Raw genomic sequence first — 8,030 nt, forward strand, 5'->3', positions numbered from 1 at the left:
CATATATATATCATGTATATGATATACCAGATATATACCATATATGATATATATACTGTGATACATATGACATACTGATATATCACACATATGATATACATCAGTATATATACTAATATATCACACATATGATATACATCAGTATATATACTAATACATGTGATATATACATATATACGATGTGAGAGAGAGAAACTGAGAGATATGTATACTGTGATATATATGATATACTGATATATATACACACACATATATATATGATGGAATACCACTCAGCCATAAAAAGGAATGAATTAACGGCATTTGCAGTGACCTGGATGAGATTGAAGAGTATTATTCTAAGTGAGGTTACTAGGGAATGGAAAACCAAACACCTTATGTTCTCACTCATAAGTGGGAGCTAAGCTATGAGAACGCAAAGGCATAAGAATGATACAATGGATTTTGGGGACTTGGGGGGAAGGGTGGGAAGGGGTGAGGGATAAAAGACCACAAATAGGGTACAGTATGTACTGCTCGGGTGATGGGTGCACCAAAATCTCACAAATCGCCACTGAAGAACTTACTCATGTAGCCAAATACCACCTGTACCCCAATAACTTATGGAAAAATAAAAAATCGAAAAATGAGAATAGAAATAAAAAAATAAGTTGAACCTAACTTTCCACTTTTGAAACCAGAAAAATGGCCAGGTGGCTAGATGCAGTGGCTCACGCCTGTAATCCCAGCACTTTGGGAGGCCGAGATGGGCGGATCACCTGAGGTCAGGAGTTCGGGACCAGCCTGGCTAACATACTGAAACCCCATCTCTACTAAAAATAAAAAATTAGCCGGGTGTGGTGGCGTGCACCTGTAGTCCCAGCTACTCAGAAGGCTGAGGCAGGAGAATCGCTTGAACCCAGGAGGCGGAGTTTCCAGTGAACCGAGATTGTGCCACTGCACTCCATCCTGGGTGACAGAGTGAGACTCAGTCTCAAAAAAAAAAAAAAAAAAAAAAGGACAGGTGAGGTGGCTCATGCCTGTAATCCCCGCATTTTGGGAGGCTGAGGCAGGAGCATCACATGAGCCCAGGAGTACGAGACCAGCTGGGCAACATGGTAAAACCCTGTCTCTAGAAAAAAGTATTAGCCAGGTATGGTGGCATGCACCTGTAGTCCTAGCTACTGGCAAGGCTGAGGTGGGAGGATCGCTTAAGCCCAGGGGTTGCAGAGGTTACAGTGAGCTGAGATCTTGCCACTGCACTCCAGCCTTGGTGACAGAGCGAGACCCTGGCAAACACACACACACACACACAAAACAAACACCAAAAAAACCAAACAAGAAAAATCCAGAAAAAGAACAACAGCATAAATCCAAAGAGCATGAAAATATTAAAAGCAGAAATTAGTGAAACAAAAAATAGAACAAAATAAAGAGGTTGTTTTTTGAACAGATGAGTAACATGGACAGTCCTTCAGCAAAAAAGCATGAAGAAGAAAAGAAAGAAGACACAAATAAACACAAAGAGACGGCACAACCAAGAGACGAAAAAAGACGATTAGGAACAACTTAATACCCCAAATTTGAAAACCTTGATGAAAAGGACACTTTTCTAGGAAAACAGTAATGAGCAAAATTGGCCCAGAAAGAAAGGAAGGTCTGAGTAGGTCAATAACTGAAAAGGAAGATGAATTATTAAGGACCTACATCCCAAAAGGCATCTGAATTTGTAGACATGAAAAGAAAAAACAAACAAACACAATTAAGCTAGAGAATTATTAGCCAAAGATGCAGGAGAATATCTTTGTGAGCTTACAGCAGGGCAGCTCTGCTAAACTGGGGAAGACAGGAAAGTCATATATGATGATATGAATCCACCTGACCATACTGAAGTGTGAAATAGCGATAGTACCAGAGACTTTGAAAGAGTTCTGAGACAAGCAGCACACAGATTCGCTCCCTTTATGTACAGTAAAGGCAAAATATTAGTATCTGGGGTTATGCAATACACCCCTATACACCAGTAAGAAAAGAGCATAATTGAAATGAACAAAGGGCTTAATGGGATTGTCACAGAAGATGTAACACATGTCCAAAGGGCTAATTGACATTACAAGCTGTGCAACTTGAAGTTTGTGTGTGTGTGTCGAATTGTTTTTCTTCTTTTTCTTTTTTTTTTTTCTTTTTTTGAGACAGGGTCTCACTCTGTCGCCCAGGCTGGAGTGCAGTGGTGCAGTCTCGGCTCACTGCAGCCTTAACCTCCAGGGCTCAAGCAATCCTCCCACTTCAGCTTCCCGAGTAGCTGGGACTACAGGTGAATGCCACCATGCCTGGCTAATTTTTTGTATTTTTTTGTAGGGATGGGGTTTTGCCATGTTGCCCAGGCTGGTCTTGAACTCCTGGGCTCAAGTGATTCACACACCTCGGCCTCCTAAAGTGCTGAGATTGCAGGAGTGAGCCTCCCATGCCTGGCTGTTTCAGAGTTTTTAAGAGACAGTGCCTTGCTTTGTCACCCCGGCTGGAGTGCAGTGATGCAGTTATAGCTCACTGCAGCCTCACTCCTGGTTCACGCTATCCTCTTGCCTCGGCCTCCAGAGTAGCTGGGAATACAGGTGTGTGCCACAATGCCTGGCTAATTTTTAAAACTTTTTTGTAGAGTTGCAGGTGTCTAAGTATGCTGCCCAGGCTGGTTTCAAACCCCTGGACTCAAGCCATCTTTCCACCTTGGCCTCCCAAATTGCTGGGATTGCAGGCATGAACCACCATGCCTGGTGCAACTTACAGTTAAAACAACAATGAAACTCAATGTTCGCACATCAGGTGAGCAAAAAAAAAAACTTACAGTTTGATAACATCACTGTTGGAGAGGTTGCAGAGTAATACATACTCATCCAGTGCTGGGGAAAATGTCAATGGTGAAACCATTTTGAATGACAATTTGGTAGTGACTGTTACAACTGAAAGTGTGCATATCCTACTGTTAGTAACTCATGTTTTTACCTTAAAAAGAAAAAACATACATATATACCCAAAAAGGTTTATACAAAGATATTCATTTTAACATAAAAAATAGCAAACAAATGTTTGTTATGTTGCTATTTAAGCATTCACTGCAATGATGGCATATTAAGTAGCAGTCAAAATGAACAAATTAGAGTTATATAAATTAATATGGCTTGCTTAAAAAAATACTGCTAGGTGTAAAAAGCGAGATGCAGAATAACCTGTACAACATGATACGATTTTTATAAAACACAAACAGCCCGATATAGTTCCAGGTACATACACATATTTTAAAGCACGTATGTTTTGAATATCTATAAATGTACAGAAAAGCATTTTATTTTATTTTATTTTAGTTTAGTTTATTTATTTTTGAGACAGAGTCTTGCTCTGTCACCCAGGCTGGAGTGCAGTGGCACGATCTCGGCTCACTGCAATCTCCGCCTCCTGGGTTCAAGTGATTCTCCTGCCTCAGCCTCCAGAGTAGCTGGGATTATAGGTGTGCGCTACCATGCCTGGCTAATTTTTTGTATTTTTAGTAGATACAGGGTTTTGCCATGTTGCTCAGGTCTCAAAGTCCTGAGCTCAAGTGATCCGCCTGCCTCAGCCTCCCAAAGTGCTGGGATTACAGGTGTAAGCCACTGTGCCCGGCCCAGAAAAGTATTTTAAAACATCTGGAAAAATACAGGCCAAATTGCTGATATTGGTGGAATCCTGAGGGGTGGACTATTGAGGGGGAAGTATGGAAAGCAAGAGGGGGGTGGATGAAAGGGAGCATGAATTCTATGTACAATGCTTTGAAATTTTAAAAGGAGAAAATGAATGCCATGTGTCAAAAACCAAAATTATAACACAATTACTTATAAATATAATTGGCTTTTATTTGAGATTCATGAATCGGGGCAGCTTCCCTTCTACAACATGGAGTAAGAGCTTCCGTTGGCCAATGGCAGATAGCGGACTTTGTGAGATGGGAACAAGGAAACAGAACCACAGGAAAAACGTCAATTGGTTACCATCGTGTTACTTCCTTTGGTAAAGGTTAAAGCAGAGGGGACTTCCTTATTACACTGACTTATGTAGACTGGAATCTCCTGTTTTCAGGAAAAACTTGTCTGTTTTGGGATCTAACTTCTTAAGGCTTTGGTTTGATGATATGTGGCGTTTAGCATGAGTGACTCCATCTTGGTTTGGTGTAGTCTGTTGGAGCCTAGTATAGGAGCTTACTCCAAAATAATGGGTTTCCATAATTTTTGTTTAACAAATATTTGTGCCATTGCAATAATAACACAAGGGAAAATGGGCAGGGCAGGCATCCCAGGTAGTGTCATTGTATTGTTGAGGAGTGAGTGTGTGTTCCCAGACAGAGGCGTGCAGGCAGGCAGGACTTTCGAGCAGGTACCTGGGTGCAGCCTCCAGTGGGTATAAAGGTGAGTTGTGGGGCTGGAACCAGAGGCCAGCCATAGCCACAGCTTTCTTTCATTCATTAAGCCTTTACTGAGTACCAAGGAGAAAGGGGGTGACAGTTGAAAAGTTATTCTTTTTCTTTCTTCCTTTTCTTTTCATTTTTTTTTTTTTTTTTGAGACAGGGTCTCAATCTCTTGCCTGGGCTGGAGTGCAGTGGCACAATCATGGTTCACTGCAGCCTTGACTCCCCGGGCTCAAGTGAGCCTCCTGCCTCAGCCTCCTGAGTAGCTGGGAGTATAGGCACACACCACCACGCCAGGCTAACTTTTTTTTTTTTTTTGAGATGGAGTCTTGCTCTGTCATCAGGTTGGAGTGCAGTGGCGTGATCGCGGCTCACTGCAACCTCTGCATCTCGGGTTCAAGCGATTCCCCTGCCTCAGTCTCCCAAGTAGCTGGGACTACAGGTGCACGCCACCACGCCCGGCTAATTTTTAATATTTTAGTAGAAACGGGGTTGCACGATGTTGGCCAGGATGGTCTCGATCTCCTGACCCGAAGTGATCTGCCCACCTCTGCCTCCCAAAGTGCTAGGATTACAGGTGTGAGCCACCGTGCCCGGCCCAGGCTAATTTTTTTGTATTTTTTGGAGAGATGGGGTTTCTCCATGTTGCCCAGGCTGGTTTCCAAGTCTTCTCAAGCAATCAATCCTCCTGCCTTGGCCTCCCAAAGTGCTGAGATTACAGGTGTGAGCCACCGCGTCCAGCCTTGAAAGTTTTACATGTGCTTTTTATTTTTCCTCCAGCTGATCTGAGACATGTATCTGAATGAAGGGACAGTGAGATTTATTGCAGAAGGAATGCAATGACAACGAACAAGGTAAGAAGATTTTGAATAACAAAAAAAGATACCAGCCTTGCAGGCAGGCTGCTGTTTTGAGAGTTTTGTCTAAATTCCAGGATTTACCCCATTCATCGTAGTTAGATTTAGCTACTGTAAAAACACCAACATAGTATTGGCTTAAATAAGACAGAAGAGTATTTCTGTCATTTAAGAGTCTGGGCTGGCTGGGAGCGGTGGCTCACGCCTGTAATTACAGCACTTTGGGAGGCTGAGGTGGGCAGATCAGCCTGATGACAGAGCAAGACTCCATCTCAAAAAAAAAAAAAAAAAAAAATTAGCCTGGCGTGGTGGTGGGCGCCTGTACTCCCAGTTATTCAGGAGGCTGAGGTGGGAGTTCGAGACTAGCCTGGCCAACATGGTGAAACCCTGTTTCCACTAAAAATACAAAAAATTAGCCAGGCGTGGTGGTGGGAGCCTGTAATCCCAGCTACTTGGGAGGCTGAGGCAGGAGAATCGCTTGAACCTGGGAGCTAGAGGTTGCAGTGCGTGGAGGTCACACCACTGAGCTCCAGCCTGGATGACAGAGTGAGACTCTGTCTCAAAAAAAAAAAAAAAGGCCCAGACATAAGCAGTCCAGGGCAACACTGGCCTTGCTCTTGGGGACCTAGGCCCCTCTACCCCTTCCACAAATGGCTTCCATCTCATAGTCTCAGATGGTTGCTGCAGTTCCTGCCATCACATCCTTGCACCCAGCTGGCAACCAACAGAAGCAAGGAAGGAAGGGTGGAGGGCATGCCCCCTTTGTTTTGCAGGCACAACCAGAATTGCACTTATCACTTTGTTTCTTGTTTCATAAACCACAGCTTACTCCTAAGTAAGCACATGAGGAAAGTGTAAGTTCTGCCACTGGGGAATGTTGTCTTCATCTGGGCTACCATGTAGTCAGCAAAAACATGGGACTTCTGTTCCTAAAGGACAGGCTCTGAAGGAATATTGGGGATAATTAGTTCCTGCCACACTCTTCAGCATATCAGCAACCAAGCCCGGGGGCCAGGTGGTGTCCACTCAACTGATTCTCATTTCTGGCTTCCCCGGAGGCCATGAAGGAGGAGGCAGAGGACGGCAGAGCAAGCAGGTCTGAGTCTAGGTCCCCACTCCAGGCGCTCTGGGCATGGCGAGGGGTGGTGAGGCAAGTGCATGCACTGCGGTATGACCTGCAACAGGAAGCTGACGGGACAGCATGGTCAGGCAGGGAGGCCCGAGGCTCAGCTGTCCCAAACCAACCAGACTTCCTGTACTGGTGTGGGCAGAGCCCAGGACAGCCGAGAGCCTGCAGGGAGGTGTCAGAGGGGCCCCTGTAACAGGGCAGGGTGGCTCTGCCGAGGCTGTAGTTCAGATTCACAGGTAGGGATGCCAGATTTAGCAAATGCATAGACAGCATCCTAGTTCAGTTGGAATTTTAGATAAATATGCAATAACTTTTTAATATAAGCTTGTCCTATGTCCCAGGCATCATTTATTTGGAATTCAAATGTAACTGATTGCTCTGTATTTTATCTGGAAACCCTAGAAGGTTAGGGTTTTAGAGGACCCACTCAGGCCTCAAATGGGTCCAGAGCCCCAGCATGAGCCAATGTGAGCTCAAGGCAGACAGGGCCCCTCCAGGCTTGGCCTGACATCCAGAGAGACCACGAGCCACAGGGGCTAACAAGAGGCCACAAGATCTAAGTCCTCTCTGTCCTCAGGGGCGTGCAGGGCTGCCTTCATTTTCTTGCTCTTTTAGACCAGGTGCCTACTCTTTGGAAAGGAGAGAATGGAGGTTTGGGCATATTTTCTCCCAGAGACTAAGCATTACCCAAGGGCTGTTCAGAGTATCCCTTAGAACTGTGTTCTAACCTGGGTAGGATGAAAGTTTATCTATTTTTATTGCTAAGCTGCAGGGGAGGGCTTGGGAACACCTGGCTAGATGCACATCAGATCAAGACTGTCCATGTCCGGTGCACCCCTGAACACAGTAGGAGGGAACTTGGTGATCCACTGCCCTCGTTCACTGTAAGCTTCCCAAGGCTGAAGCCCCAAAAAGGAGGCCTCTGCCATCTCTGTCCTCCCCATGGGTCAGCGTGTCCTGCTTCTGAGTGGCCCGTCCTTCCTGCCTAACTGGCTGGCCTGCACCCTGGCCCATATTCAACAACCTTAGTCACAGTTCCCACCGTTGGCGTTTATGGAAGCTTGGAGCCTCATAGAGTTCAAAGTCTGCAACAATAATAAAGGCCCAGTCAACTTGGCTTGGGCGGCAGCTGCAGCCCAGCACCGGAACTTCCTAGTTGTGGAGGGGCGTTGGGGCCCGGAGGGAGGAGAGCCTGGGCTTGCCCTGTGGGGCCTAGCCTTGAGTTCTGGCTTCTCAGGGCTCTGTTCTATAATGTTTCCTGTGAACTCCTTTTGTGCCTAAGACGCTGGGCAGTGCCACTCTTGCAGAGGTGCCACTCCAGGCCCTGCACGCTTAGGGGCAGAGCGACTACTACTGTCGAGCACAGGTGTGGGGCTGTAGAAAGAAATCTGTGTTTCACTGGAAAACTATGCATCCTACATAGGACACCAGCTTCCACATGGCCCGATACTAACCTACTAACCTTTCATCTTTTTTTTTTTTTTTTTTTTTTTTTTGAGACGGAGTCTACCTCTTTCGCCCAGGCTGGAGTGCAATGGCACTGTCTAGGCTCATTGCAGCCTCTGCCTCCCGGGTTCCAGCGATTCTCCAGTCTCAGCCTCTCAGGTGGCTGGGATTACAGGCATGCACCACC

Source organism: Hylobates moloch, unplaced genomic scaffold (assembly GCF_009828535.3).
Source record: "Hylobates moloch isolate HMO894 unplaced genomic scaffold, HMol_V3 SCAFFOLD_15, whole genome shotgun sequence".
Classification (NCBI taxonomy): domain Eukaryota; kingdom Metazoa; phylum Chordata; class Mammalia; order Primates; family Hylobatidae; genus Hylobates; species Hylobates moloch.